At 41.4% G+C, this 15,773-nt stretch overlaps 1 protein-coding gene across 1 annotated transcript in view; it reads left to right on the top strand.

The window, feature by feature from the left end:
* CCBE1 (collagen and calcium binding EGF domains 1) overlaps nucleotides 1-15,773 on the top strand; it is a gene marked incomplete at its 5' end in the record, with an annotated part of 147,949 nt that overhangs the window by 46,728 nt on the left and 85,448 nt on the right. The gene's annotated exons all lie outside the window — the stretch shown is intronic.

The raw sequence follows: 15,773 nt of genomic DNA, 5'->3' as shown, positions 1-15,773 counted from the left end.
TTTTAGAAAGTTGCAACAGTTACTTGTTCTGGAGCTCTATATAAGCAGGCTGACTGAGCTCTTCAGTTCAGTTCTATTCTGGCCTCTGAATGAACAAGAGCTGTTGAAGAATCGCTGTGTCATCTGATATGTTCGCCCACAACTTAACAGTTGTGTTCTCCCTACCTTTGGTTATCCGCTTGCCCATGATAAATGTCCTAAATTTCCACACCCTTGCATTTGAAAGGTAGTGTCTGTTTTACACTTCACTCATGTTTTAAACTCATTTGTTCATTGTGAGGTTGTGCACTCAAGCAAATTTAAAATCCAGATGGCCTGTGCATTCTTTGGAATGTTATTATGTTCATGCTATTAACATAGTCTGCTCTCATCTTCTTTGTTCTTGTAACAGATCTCCTGGGCTGCCAACTGGCAGCATGGACATGAAGCAAAAATCTCTACCACCACAACCAAATGATTTAGGCTAGAAGTGCTAGTGAAATGTCCGGAAAACAAATCCACAAATAGAAAGCTAATATTTTAATTGTTCCATGGAGTTTCCTAGTTTTGAAATTATGTGTGTCGCTAAAGAGCTGAAAAGTGTAATAATAGTGGCTGAAAAGAGAGATCATTCTCTATGCACACCCATCTAACTTTCCCTACCTTTTGTAAGCAGGTTTCTGTATTGGTTCAAGCTATTGGCCCAGCTTAGACATACATAACTTGGCTTATTACGCTGAGACATGCACATGTTGAGCTATACACATGTCTTCAGAAGAGGTGCGAGGATGGGGCAAATAGGAGGCAAGGGTTGGTATGGTATATCTTGACTTAAAAAGCCAATATAAACCTTTAATAATAAAAAATACATAAAAGAGTTGGGTGGACAAAACATGATAGCCTGACATAGAAAGGATTGCAGTGTTGGTGGCAAATGATCCTCTGTAGGGAAGCCGTTCAAAAGTTGGGGTACCTCTTCTGAGACGTATTGTTAGATACTGTAGTTCTGACAATGGTATCTGAAGAGCCTCAGCAGAATATCTTAATGTATGGATATGTTACAGTGTGGTGCTGATTCTACAGAATTATGCTCTGAGCGAAAACAAGTATTTCTGGAAGTATCAGGTAAATCTAGAGTAACAAGTCATTTCATGCATCTGTCGACTCCCATCGGAGTTCAAAATGCAAAACCTAACACATTATGAGGTGGGGTGTGTTTGTTTGTTTGTGTGTGTGTTCAGTTGCAGTACCTCACATGCCCATAACTAATGCATGGATTAAAATAAGCCATAAATAAGTGCTTTAATATGATACAGATGTAAGGCTTGCTCTAGTTCCATGGGTCCGTCGAAGAAAAAACACAATGTGTAGGGTGGAGTTTTATCATTATGTGCCTTTTCCTTCTAAATTACTTTTCAATATTTCAAACGTTTTTAAAGGTTGCAACCCTATGTGCACTTTCCTGGTATTAAATCCCATTAGATGTAATGAAACTTACTTCTAGGTAATTGGTTGGTTCAAGTATGGTTTAAATAAAGGTTAATTGTTATTAGAAAAAAGATATGGAAATAATTTTGGTGGATTTTTATTTGACTCGACTGCCACACCCTGTCTCCCAGACAGAGCCTTTTGCTTTTAAGAACTCTGCTGCAGAGTGTGTTAACCTTCCTATAAGGAGTAAAAAGGTAAAGGTAAAGAGACCCCTGACTATTAGGTCCATTCGTGACCGACTCTGGGGTTGCGGAGCTCATCTCACATTATTGGCCAAGGGAGCCAGCGTGCAGATTCCAGGTCATGTGGCCAGCATGACTAAGCCGCTTCTGACGAACCAGAGCAGCACACGGAAACGCTGTTTACCTTCCCGCCAGAGCGGTACCTATTTATCTACTTGCATTTTGATGTGCTTTCGAACTACTAGGTTGGCAGGAGCAGGGGCTGAGCAACGGGAGCTCACCCCGTCGCGGGGATTTGAACCGCTGACCTTCTGATCAGCAAGTCCTAGGCTCTGTGGTTTAATGCACAGCGCCACCCGCGTCCCTATCCTATAAGGAGTAGGCAAGAGCTTTTGCTGGATGGACTTTATGATGCAGCAGCAACTGGGGTCAAGACAGGCAAGAAATCCAGTATCTAAGATCCAACTTACTTGCAGAAGCAATCTCTGAAGAGGTGGCGTAATCTCTTGCTTAGGCCTGACAAAGGCACAGATTTGTGCTTAACTTGAATAAGTTTCACCAGGGTTTCTGTTCTGAGCCTACTTTGAATGCTCAAGAGTAGGAGGTATGAAATAATAATGGAGAGTGCTGTGTTCTCCTTCATCTAGGAAGCTTGAGTTTGAACACCATGGGATTGGTGACTTGACAAAAGGTTCAAGGTTATCACGTTCTCAGTGTTGCAAAAGAAAGTTGGGTAATAAATCCAATAGAGGTGATCTATGCTGGTCCTAAATGTGGATAGAGAACGTTTCTCCTGCTGGTATATCCATGCAGCCCTGACCCTACTGCTGCCCTGCCCAAGTTGTCCAGGTAAGCAACAATAAGGCCATTGTCAGAAGGACAGACGCATGGTTCTGTTCCACTGCATGTCCCAGTTATGCAACCTTGTGCACTTTTTTGAGCATGAGTAGCCCTCCAGCCTCCCCATAATACAATAGAGAACAAAAAGAAGAAGACTAGAATAGCTGTGTACATAAGTACATAAACAGTACCGTGGAGGTTAAATCACCTGCGTTTTATGACAAGGGGGAAAGTTGTTGAGTGAATGCAGGGACTGGAAGAGTTTATGATGTAATCGTAATATTTATAATGAGAAAAGCTTTTGATAGTCACTTAATGTAAAAATACAATAGTTCCACACCCTAACAATAGCATTTGCATGATTAAATCAAATCCCCTTTAAATTAAAAAAAATCAATTGCCAAATGGAAAGCAGATGACCGGTTTTTTAATAGGTAATGTATGAAAGTCACGCACATCGTTGTGGGAGGGGATTTTAAAACAATGTGCATGATTAAACATCACTTTCAAAGTGTGTATTGAAAAATGTCAAAATTAAGATGGACTTTAAACATCATTTAGTTATGCTTATGTAAGTAACATGCAAGAGGATCATTACAAATTGTTTAATTATGTGTCTGCTGGAAAAGGTTTGTTTTTACTGATTTCTTGGGTTTAATTATTCTATTTTGTATTTTTGATTTTGTAAGCTGCCATAATAATGATAATGATAATAATTTGTAACTCAACAGTTAATGACTTATTTTTCAACAAGCTTTCGTTTTGGGTGCTTTTAGATCTGTCATCTCACGCATTGCATTTTCGTGTAGAGTTCTTTAAGTATACATATAAAGATATAAAGTGTGAACGCAGGAAATGTGCTTGCTGCAGGATGCTTGTTAGGGAGCTCTGATTGGCTGCACTTCCCATTGAGCATATGATGGGTGGAAAACTTAGGGTAATGTCTGCAATCTCCCCCTACTAATCTGAATTGTGGGAGAAGCTTCACTTGATCAGTTTTAGGTGCACATCTCCACAAACATCCTTCCATTCCTCCTGAAAGATCACAGTAGTGCATTCAAGCTGCAGATGGAGCAAAGCTTCATTGGTCCATATTTTCAAGGAAGCTGATTTAATTTGCACCTCTCAAACTAATTGGAATATTGTTATCCTTTGGTTTTTGCAATACCATTTTTGGATCAAAAAATTGTACCAAAACTTATAAAGCAACATATTTTAGGATAAAATAGGTTTAGAAATCTGTGTGTTGCATTAAATTGTGTATTCATATACCTTATTTTGTGATAAAATATGTACTGTGATAAAAACTTTTTTATCATAGTATGAGAGGAAGGGTGGGCTATAAATTCAGTCAATCAATAATACAGATTAATGCAGAAACAGGAGAGAATACTTAAGAGAGAATAGACATGCACTGGAAATGGACCAATCTGTCCATCCCTAAAGTGGGGTTCCCAGGTGTCTCCCTTCCAGGCATGGACAGGCAGTTGACCTGCTTAACTTGAGCGTTGAAGGGGCATAGTGCTCTTTCAGACTGTTCAATCGATAGCTCAGTATTTCTAAAGCTCCATGACAGAGCCTATGATTTGCTTACAGAGAATTCCAGGCTTGATCCTTGATGCCTTCAGCTTAACCATGGAAAGCCACTGCTGGTCAGTATAGATAATACCAAGCAGTGATGGGACAAATTTGCCTAACCAGGCAAAGGAATCTTTATCTAAGGCAAATCTAAGGCAAATCCCTGCTCTCAGAAGGCACACCATTAGAATAGCAGATGTAAGGAAAGAAAATGAAAGTTAACATCCCAGTGTCTTCCTTGCCAGTCCCTTTGTACTGTTACCTAACATTTCCTGCCCTGAGAGCAGCTGACAATGATGCTTTACTTAATAACAAAGGGATCTGAGAGTTGCTATAGCTCTGGGTTATAATAACTCCATATTCGCTTAAAAGGGTAAAGGTAAAGGACCCCCGACAGTTAAGTCCAGTCGTGAATGACTCTGGGGTTGTGGCGCTCATCTCACTTTACTGGCCGAGGGAGCCGACGTTTGTCCGCAGACAGTTTTTCCAGGTCATGTGGCCAGCATGACTAAGCACGGAAACGCTGTTTACCTTCCTGCCAGAGCAGTACCTATTTATCTACTTACACTTTGACGTGCTTTCGAACTGCTAGGTTGGCAGGAGCAGGGACCAAGCAACGGGAGCTCACCCCGTTGCGGGGATTTGAACTGCTGACCTTCTGATTGGCAAGCCCTAGGCTCTGTGGCTTAGACCGCAGCGCCACCCTCCCATATTCCTTTACATTTACTTAATTGTCAAGTGGCTGGAAGATCCAGTGTGTTCCCCAGTTCCTATAGAAGCCTAGTACATATGGACCCAGTGATAACCAGCACGGATAATAATAATAATAATAATATTTAATTATTTATACCCTGCCCATCTGGCTGGGCTTCCCCAGCCACTCTGGGTAGCTTCCAGCAAAATATAACAACATAATAAGATGTCAAACATTTTAAACTTCCCTAAACAGGGCTGCCTTCAGATGTCTTCTGACTGTTGTGTAGTTCTTTATCTCCTTGACATGGGAGGGCGTTCCACAAGGAGGGCACCACTGCTGAGAAAGCCCTCTGCCTGGTTCCCTGTAACTTCACTTCTCGTAGTGAGGGAACCACCAGAAGGCCCTCAGAGGTAGACCTCAGTGGCCAGGCTGAACAATGGGGGGTGGAGAAGCTCCTTTGGGTATACAGGGTCGAGGCCATTTAGGGCTTTAAAGGTCAGCACCAACATTCTGAATTGTGCTCAGAAATGTACTGGGTCCTGGCCGCTACTCCCAGTCTAGAATGATAGCTAGCTGCTAAATAATATAGCTTTGGCCATTCCTTTGAGTGAGGAGAACAATGATTGAAGGTCTAGCAACAGCAGAAGGGAGAAAGGAACATATACGTGGGCACAGGCACAACAGAAAAACTGACCAACCAGGGAAGCAACACCTAACGAAGGAACTCCAGGCACTTTGAAGGAAGATTTATTTCATTCTGGTGCATTTCAGAGCAAACCTTCCGCAAGGGCACACTTTGAACAGTGATTCTTATTAAGTGTATAAGCCACTTTAGCTCCAGGAGTTACGATAGTGGTTTAAGCACTTGATGATAATTGCTCTTCAAAATGTGCCCCAGAGAAAATATTGTTCTGAAACGTATTGGGCCTGAAATAAAACTTTCCTTCGGACGTAACAGGCCAGACAAATCTTGAGACAATTATCCAGGAAAATCTTGGCAGGATAAATACATTTTATTTGTATTGGAGGTGGGCACGCATCGCTGGGCACTTTGTGCAGCCCGTGTTCTTCTCTTAGAAGCCTATGTCTCATGTTTCGATTTATTTTTAGGAGGGAAAGGTGACGTGGAGGCCATTTTCATGCAGCTGTTTTTTCTGTATGAAGACGACATGATCACTGGATATCACAATCACATCTGAAACTGAGGCTTAAGCAGAAGGAAGGTCTTACTTTGTGGTAGAGCACATGGTTTGCATGTAAAAGTCCCAGGTTCAATCCTGAACCTCTCCAGGGAGGGCTGGGAGCAACCCCCTATCGGAAACTGAGTCAGATGGACCCAATGAACTTAGTTGTGTGTTTTTTTATTGTTGTTTTTTTTAAGATTTTTTTTCGGGGGGGTTATAAAAGTACACGCACCATCTCTATTTCCCATGATCTTCGTTGACATGGCAGCTTCTGTGTTGAGGAAGGGCTGTAGCTCAATCGTTAGAGCATCTGTGTTGCATTCAGAAGGTATCGGGTGCAATCCTTAGGGTGGGACCTTAGGGTGAAGGTTGGGTCACAAAGAAATAAAATCCCTGGCACCTCCAGGCAGAGCTGGAAAGGTCTCGTGTCTGAAACCTGGAGAGCCACTGCAACTCAGTGTAGCCAGTTCTGTGCTAGATTAGCGGGTCTGTTTCCTAGGTAGCAGCAGAATTTCTGAAAAATCAGAAATCTGAGTCGCATGAATAGTGGCTCAGATTCATTGTGTGCTGATTACCATGATTTCTAGGGACAGAAGTGTGTGGACACCTCTGCATATTCACCTGCGTGTGTTTTACACCAATTCTAGCTGGGACTGGGGAAATCTTCAAAATAAAAAAAATCCCTTCCAGTAGCACCTTAAAGACCAACTAAGTTAGTTCTTGGTATGAGCTTTCGTGTGCATGCACACTTCTTCAGATACACTGAAACAGAAGTTGCCAGATCCTTCTATATAGTGAGAAGGTGGGGAGGGGTATTACTCAGAAGGGTGGTGGGAATAGGAGATTGGCAGATAGCTGAGATGAGCCTGTTGACGACTCTTAACGACTGTAATAGGTCTTACAGGAAAAGGCAAGGGGTGAGAAGGTGAGAAATGGCTTAGTCATGTATAGGTGAGAAGGTGAGTCATTTCTCACCTTCTCACCCCTTGCCTTTTCCTGTAAGACCTATTACAGTCGTTAAGAGTCGTCAACAGGCTCATCTCAGCTATCTGCCAATCTCCCATTCCCACCACCCTTCTGAGTAATACCCCTCTCCACCTTCTCACTATATAGAAGGATCTGGCAACTTCTGTTTCAGTGTATCTGAAGAAGTGTGCATGCACACGAAGGCTCATACCAAGAACTAACTTAGTTGGTCTTTAAGGTGCTACTGGAAGGGATTTTTTTATTTTGACTATGGCAGACCAACACGGCTACCTATCTGTAACTGGGGAAATCTTGTAATTAAAAGATTTCCTAAATGCAGTTCAATATCATCAAGATTTCCTAAATGCAGTTCAATATCATCAAGATTTCCTAAATGCAGTTCAATATCATCAAGATTTCCTAAATGCAGTTCAGTATCATCCCAAACCACACAGGAGCCTGTTTCTACCAGCTGACAACCAAATGGATGTAGGTCTTAACCGTTCTAGATGAAAAGTCACTGAAGTGGCTTTAAAGGGGGAAATTTGACAAATAGTTTCTTGGAAACCATAGCAAGAGAGGTCTGTTATTGCCCTCATGTTCTGAGGGCTTGGCTAGAACTTCCCGGCAGTTGGTGGACTAGCAGATATACATTTTGTCTGATCCATGCTCTTAAACCATGCAAGCAGTGTACCTTGTAAACTGAGTCACGGCAGAAAATATTATCTTTGCTATCAACTTGTTATCGGATAGGAGGGTAATTGAATGATATCACCGGCTGATTTTAAAAGATGAGGGGGCTCGAATGTCCTTTCTGGATGCATACAAGCATAAGAGTTGTGTTGAGAAAACATGTTGTTGAGAAGTTTGGACCTTCCTCCACTTTTTGTATAAAAAAATGTTCACTTGGTTTTCCTCGCTTGACCTTTGGGAAAATTACAATTTGCATACATAAAATAAAATAAATACTAAAGTAAAAGATCCACACTTTTTAAAGGTAGTTAAGTTTCCTTGCTGGGTTTCACAATTGTCCTCAGTACACTTTCTGACAGTTCTCTGTGCATATGAACAATATTACAACCTAATACTAGTATTATTATACATACTGCAATCAATATTTTCTGTTCGGATGCTTTGGTGCTCCATTAGTAGCTGGACTCAAGGCCTATTTATTCCAGTGAAAGCCTTTCTATTTCTCTCCACACTGCCTTGACTTTTTAATTCTTTTGGCACACACAGACACAATGGGAGAAGGAGGCAGCCTGAAAATTCATTTGGTTAAGGTACAGGCACTTGCCAATCTTCTTGAGATCCCTGGCTAATTACCTCCTTCCTGAAACCTTGTCTTTTGCAGTAGAAGCGAGGCAATTCATTCCTTATTATTTTTTCAGCCATTGACCTGTAGTGTGTCGTGGTTTTTATTATGTGGGCACTTGAACTCTAGAGGCAGCATTAAAACCCTTTTTATTATACATTGCATCTCTAATCCCCAAAGCAGAGATTCAGGCATCTTCCAGTTCTGAATTTTTGACCTGAAGTTTTATTTTATTGTAGAGGATAGGGATTTCCCTTTATAGATATAGATATAAAAATGATGGTTACCTCTTCCATTTCATATCCAGCTTAAGTGTATGTTATTCACTTGGAAGTGTGTTAATTTTTTAGCTCCTGTGTTATTTTCCCCCTTTAATTTCCCATTTTCTCTCAAGCCCACCCACCAGCCTATCCCTCTGTTTCTTACATTTCCGCAATTCTTTTTTGCTTCTTGAACTCTCTATTTCTTCTACTATTCTTTCTCTTTGTGCCTTTTACTCTGTTGCTCATTAACTTTGGATTTCATTAGAGCTTGGTAATCATTGGACTGGTTCTCTTACTTTATTAAAAAAATAGTTTATTGGAAGACTCATTTATTTCAGCCAGCCTCTCTGACCAAGTTTTTGATTTTGGGTTTCTCCTCCACTTTTTTTCTTCTTCTCTGTATTCTGTTTCTATAATTTACTTTCGACTGTGAAGCTAAGATGGCGGGGATTGCATTCTTAAATACTTTGTACAGTGGTGCTCCTGGTTACTGTTGCTCATGATAATGACAACAGCAGGTTGCTGGTGTATTTTGATCTTGTCTTACTTGTATCTAACCTGGCTTGCAAATTACCATCTCCTTTCTTTGGGAAGTAGACCTGTCACCTGCAAGGGAGCGCTCTGAATGTTCAGATTCTGAAACATTGGCCTGCTCTCTGTTGTTCTTGGGAGGCAGAAGATGCTCTAATTTTTGACACTGAATGCAGTAGTGCTGTAGGGAAATCTGAGTTTTGAGCTATGTACTTCAAAATGTTTTCTCTGGCATTGCTTCCAGAGCCTGATGACCACTTCTGTTAAGGAAAAGCTGGCTCAGGAGAGGGCATTTTGGAATAGAGAAGCAGCAGGAGAAGGCAGTATATAATCTCCATATCACCTTTTTTCTGCTGCAGACCCTCACACAGCTGCTTTCTCCTTCATGTGGTTCCATACACATGTTGGCACGGGGAAACATAAGTCTTGAACCCTGCAAATGGGTGGTGGTGGCAGCTTAGAAGAAGAGCTTCAGCAGAAAAGTGGTCTCCTCCTGGTACTGCCAGGAGCCAGAGTCAGGAGCAGATCAGCAACAAAGAACACTGGTGTCAGCGAAGTTAACTCTTTATTCGGACAAACCAAAACAGCGCAAGCCTAGTGATCACAGTGTCTTGCCCCATTGAGGCCATTGCAAGGACTGAAGGCTCCCACCTTCCCATGGCTCTCTAAGGCTCCTCCCCTGGTTCTCTCCCCAGCAGCCTGAAGCTCCATTGTCTTGTCTGTCCTTGCTCCACACTCTTCATTTCTCTGCATGTTCTGGGAGACCAGGCAGGAGGGGAGCTGGTCGCAGCAGCATGAGGAGACCCCTTGACTTCTTCAGCAGCCTGCCTCATCTCTGCCTCTTGGCCTCCTCCTCTCCAACCTACACTTCTGCCTCTGGTTCTGGATTGCTCTCTGCCCCGGCCTTTTCCTCCTCACTCAACCCTGTTACCTCTTCAGCTTCCAACACCTCAAACTCCCAGTCTCCCTCTTCTCCCTCTGACCACTCATGGTTGTCCCACCACTAATTCACTGGTTCTAAGGCTTCTAACCTTGGGGGATCCCCAACTGGTGCCTCCCAAACTCCTCTGCATCCAGCCAGTCCATGACACCTAACTGGAATGCATCCCTCAATTGTGATGTTGCATTTTGCCTGCATGGAGGTGTGTGTAGAAATCTCTGACTTTCGCAAGATTGGAATGTGGCTTACTATATACCTGAAGGAGTGTCTCCACTCCCACTGTTCAGTCCGAACACTGAATTCCAGCACCGAGGGCCTTCTGGCAGTTCCTTCACTGCAAGAAGTGAGGTTATAGAGAACCAGGTAGTGGGCCATCTCAGTAGTGGCACCCACCTTGTGGAACACCCTCCCACCAAATGTCAAGGAAATAAACAACTATTTGACTTTTAGAAGACATCTGAAGACAGCCCTGTTTAGGGAAGTTTTTAATGTTTGATGTTTTATCATGTTTTTAATATTCTGTTGGGAGCCGCCCAGAGTGGCTGGGGAATCCAGGCCAGATGGGTGGGGTATAAATAAATTATCATCATCATCATCATCATCATCATTACTGTGTGAAGGTAAGAGTGACATCTGTTGCTCCATCCATTGTTGCCTCTGGCCCTGACCATGTGGCTCCCAGAAGGTTGTTTGTGAGACATAGTGGCCTTCTTGCTGAAAAATGTTGTCTCCTCTACCTGCTTAATAGGTTAAAGCCAGTACCCTGAACAGGTCTCAGAAATGTATAGGCAGCCTGTACAATGTGCTGATATTGGAGTAGTATACTTGAATATTTTATGCTGTTTTAGAAAGCAAAAGTCATTCTGGCAATCCTGGGCAGGCTGCTAAAACAGGGTGGATTATCGACCACTCAACAGAGCCTCCCCAGGTGGCCCTCAGCATGGTTTGGTTCAAGCCACACCCACCTGGCCATTACTTGATGTCATGTGACATAAGGTGTGAGACTAGTAAATCCAGAGGGACAAACTGAAAAGGAACACTCTGATTATCACTTTCCAACTGCTGGAAGGATACTGCACTTTTTGAATCTGGCACTTTTTCCTGTCCCCATGAAACAGCAGGGAAAGGTGCTAAATTCAACAGGCACTACATCTGGAAAGGAAGGATCAGGAGAGTGCTCTTAGAGTGCGCTCCTAGTTCTTCCTTTGCAGCTGCAGTCACGGCTTGAATTCAAGCCATGGCTGAAGAGGAAAAATCTTCCTTTGCAGCCAGTAGACCACAACACATGGTTGGCATTTTGCGTATGGGCTGGGTTGGGGACGAGGGTTCGACAGGCTCTTAAAAATAATTTAGAGAATTAGACTCCCATGTAGTTAAATAATTCCCCATACCCACATTATGGCTTTGCATCTGAAGTGTTATACAAAATTGCCCACAAACTAGGAAAACCACAAATGTCTACTTGGGTAGTCTTTAGGACAGCATATCATTCAGGAGACTAGCAAAATATATATACACACAATATTAAATGTGGTCTTCTCCCAACCATTGTATGCTTTTGTTTTCATTCAATTGTGTGTTTTATAGAACTGAGCACATTAACTAAGATAGATTTAATTACGTGTGAAAAAAAACCCCAAACCCGCGTGATTGGTTGTATCTAATATTTTGTTTTCTTTTATGGAAAAAAATTCCAACTGTCTGGTACTGTGCAGTCTGTGCTCAGTCTAAAATGGAACAAGATGGTTCGTATGTTTTGCCATTTGCGCTAAAAATGAAAGCATATTGGCCTGGATCTTAACTTCCCTTCTGGAAGTTGTTCATGCTCATGTGATGGGCGTTTTCTGTCACCCTTTCCCACCACAGCCTAACGTGTCCATCTGAAAATCTACTCCTGCAGAATGGGTAACCCAGATTGTCCTTGTTTGAATGAAGGTGCTATTTTTTTAAGGAATCATGGAAGCGTAGAGTTGGGAGGGACCATGAGGGTCATCTAGTCCAACCCCAGGAATCTTGCCCAACGTGACACTCAAACCCATGACCCTGAGTCTCATGCTCCCACCTATTTTATTAATGGACATCTCCTTGATATCTTTGCTGCTGACAACAGCAACCAAAAAAATTGCTAGCTTTCTATAAAACTTGGAAAAGTCATTGTTTGCATCAACATTTCCCCTGGTTTTAATTTTATTGTTTGGTTCGAACAGTTTGCATTACACTTAAGAGAAGATGAAGAAGAAATGGAAAATCATGATGAAAGTCCAACCCGCATTTAATTTCTTCCTCCCTCCCAGCCTTCTATATACAGAAACAGCTTACAAGATATTCTCATATAATATTGTAATGCGCCCTAGGACCTTAGGATGAAGGGCAAGCAATAAAACAAAAACAATATCTTCAGTATCAATTTTCTTTTAAAAAGTGGCAGAAAAGACTGAAGAGAAGACAAAAGAGCTGGTAAAAAAAAGTGAGTTGAAAGTAGTTTTGCAGAATATTTAAGGAATTTCTCCATTTGTTGTCCCTTTGACATGTCACATTTTTTTTAAAGTAGCATCTTTCTCAGTTAAACTGATTTACACACTGATACATAGCGGAGCTTAGGATGTCCATTTTTAGAGGGTGGTATGTTGGCATCCTTGATTAGTTCGATCTTTGCAAATTCTGTGACCACCTGATCTGCACCTCCTTGACTTAAGTGCAGATCAGAACTTGAATTTTCCGCAGACTTTCGTGCTTCCTGAATATTTCAGTGCAGTCTGTTGCTCCCAAAAATAATAACAAAATAATAATAACCGGAATACATTTAAAATGCACTTTTCAATAGAGAATTCCTTCAGAAACAAGCACCTCAGAATAAATATAAATACACCCTCCCCTGTGGATTATTATTACCATCATTTTCAAAGCAAATCTCAGAGTAAGGTGGAAATGGAACAGGATGAATTTCTGAGTGAGTATATGTGAAAGTGAGAGAGACCAGAAACAAACTGGTCAACTCATTCATAGTTTTGTGTTTAGATATTTGGAAAGCATTTCTAAGCCACTTGGGGAGGATGTCACAGCACACAAGGGGGAAAGATATCCTGAGACGGCCTTTGGTTGAGGGATGGAGTTGGTACATTTGTGTGGCCTCCATAGCTGTGTTCCTTTGGCTGCAATGCTAACTCCTCTTATGTGATAGTAAGCTCTGTTGAATTCCCTAGGACTTGGATTCTGAGTGGACATGGTTAGGATTCAGCTTTTAAGCTCACTTCAGACTCAGACACACACTTCCTCCCCAATCAATACTAAAGGGGGGAAAAGGTGGGGAGTCCATGAATATGAAGGGCGGGGAAATCACTCATTTTCAATGACTTGATATTCAAATTCATGCAAATTGCAAAGCTGTCCCTGGGTTGTAAATTTCGGCTCCTTTGTATTCTCTCCTGCATTTTACTGCTTTGAAGAGAACAAGATATTAAAAGAAACACGAGGCGGGATTTTTATTGAGCGGAACCTCAGTTTGGAACACACCTCAGTGGCAATTTGAAAGGGAGTTCTTGGCTCTTGTTTATAGTGGCAAAAGGAATCATAGGCACTTCTCAAAGTGCAATTAAAGTCCACTTAGAAGGCTTAATTTGAGCTTGGAGGCTTACAACGTTAATTCCAGTGCTTGGAGTTATGAAGGATTTCACCGTAAAAGATTAAATAAATCCCTTTTCATTGTGACAGTTTGCTTTCCAGGAAGTCATGTGGTCATTAATTTGTCCTTTACAAACCTAATTAGATGTTTTTGTTGATAGAGTTGTTGTTGTTTTATTTAATGCTTTTAATTATTGTTGCATTTGTTTTTGAGGTCCTGGGTTTCTGTTTTCAGAGCCCAGAGTAAGCGTGTCCCTTAGCAGCACCCTGCTTAAGAGCTTCTAAAGTGCTGGACAGGTTCTTAGGCATCACACACTTTGCAGTCGTCCTACTATATTTCTCGTTCCACTTTGCATTCTCTCCTTTCCTTCAAAAGAAGAATTAAAGCCATGTGAGAATCCGAACTCCTGCTGCAATAAGACCTCTTCAAAGTTTTAAAGAAGAAAATCTGACACAAAAGCAAACCTTTATTGCTGATCCGCTATCTGGGAGATAAAACATAACAAGTATGTCCAGCAGAGCATAAAATCTAAACAGATGATGTAGAGTTTGTGGAGAATCCAGTGATGGGATGGGTGCATTGGTTAGGAAAGCCTAGAGCAAAACTTTGTGAGATGATGCTGATTCTCATAATCCTAGTAACGTCTCTGTAAAACATTTATGGATGATGCTGTATTTTTTAAAATACAGCGTCAGTCACAAAAGACCTTTGCAACCACCCCATCCTTGATTTTTATCTTGTTACTCAGTAGGATCAAATGTTGTCGTGAATTTAGCATTTCATATACTGAAAAATATCAAACTTGAACCTTGCCTGCCCAAAAAGTGAACCTGCATGGTGCATGTGTTTGCAGAGATAACTTTTTTTTAAGTGCACCCATCAAACATTGGATATGTCTTAAAAAATGTAATGTGAATATGAAAGTGTCCCCAAAGGAGGGTTCATCGATCTATCCACCTATAAGAAGCAAATGTAAGCTGGGACAGCAGATTAGATGTTTAAGAAACTAGCAGGCAATCACATGTATATTATTGTTACTCATGGCTTTTTCTGTTGTAGCACCCATTTAATGGAATGTCCCAGAGGATCCACTTGCCTCTATTTTGATTACCTTTTAGAGGAAAAAGAAATCATTTCTGCAAGCTGATGCGTAATGCAAGCTAGCTGCAAGTTTGCTGACTGTTGCAGCGGACTGTTTTGTTAATGCCAATTATTTTGATGATTTTTTTTTCCAATTCTGAAACGTTTAGAACCCGACCTCATGTGCTTTTGAAGGTTGCTTGCAATAGAAAGTGTACCCTTTTTGGAGGGGGAGACACAGAAACTTGAGAGCATGGGTACTCACAGAGAAATCAGAACTATTTTGATCCTCCTTGATTGGTTTGCTCTCTTGGACCAAACTACAAGCCATAAACCTTGATTACACCCCATGCCTAGTATGAAGAGATCTAAGCCCATTTGCCCAGGTTCAAATGTCATTCTAAACCATGCTATGGCTTAGTTCAATGTAGTGTAGCAGCAGAATGAAGGGAAGAACTGAACCCTGTCTCAATTTTCTCTGCCCAAGCCTGGCTAAGCCATGGCTATGAATATAAACCCCAAGGACTCAGACCAATTGTGGCTCCCTATGTCATGTGCATAGCTTATGTAAAAGACCTGTTGCCTATTATGGGGACCATTGAATGTATGTGGTAGACAGCCTTGTATCTAGTATTTCAGTAACAAGTGAAGCAGCCCATAAAACTGGCCCATAAGAGCTTAACATTTATCTGTTCACTGACACTATGCTATACATTATCTCTGTAAAAGTTTTGCTTGTTATTCTGTTGCGTGGTGTTGGGAATGACTTTTGCAAATACTTATCTGACCACAAAAAATGTGTGATTGGGCCAGCATATGGTACATATCACAAACGAGTAAAGAATGTTTACTGCTTTACTTGAAGGCAATTTGTTATAGGATGTCATAACAGTCTTTTCTAGCATACATTAGATTACAGCAATAGTCCGACTTTCTAAAAGTTGGGGGGGGGGTAAGCACGCAAGGAATTGTAGCATGTGAGAAAGCACCTCAAGAAAGCACCTCTTCAAGTAGAGTATGGGGTGGTTGTTTTTTTAAAAAAGTATTGATATATTGATGTAAATTTAGAGTATGTTTGCTTGAACTCAGAGCACTATATGTAGTA

The sequence above is a fragment of the Podarcis vaucheri genome (genome assembly GCF_965113315.1).
Source record: "Podarcis vaucheri genome assembly, chromosome: 11".
In the NCBI taxonomy this organism is placed as follows: domain Eukaryota; kingdom Metazoa; phylum Chordata; class Lepidosauria; order Squamata; family Lacertidae; genus Podarcis; species Podarcis vaucheri.
Note: the sequence above shows the minus strand (reverse complement) of the source record. Positions and strands in the feature narration are given on the sequence as shown.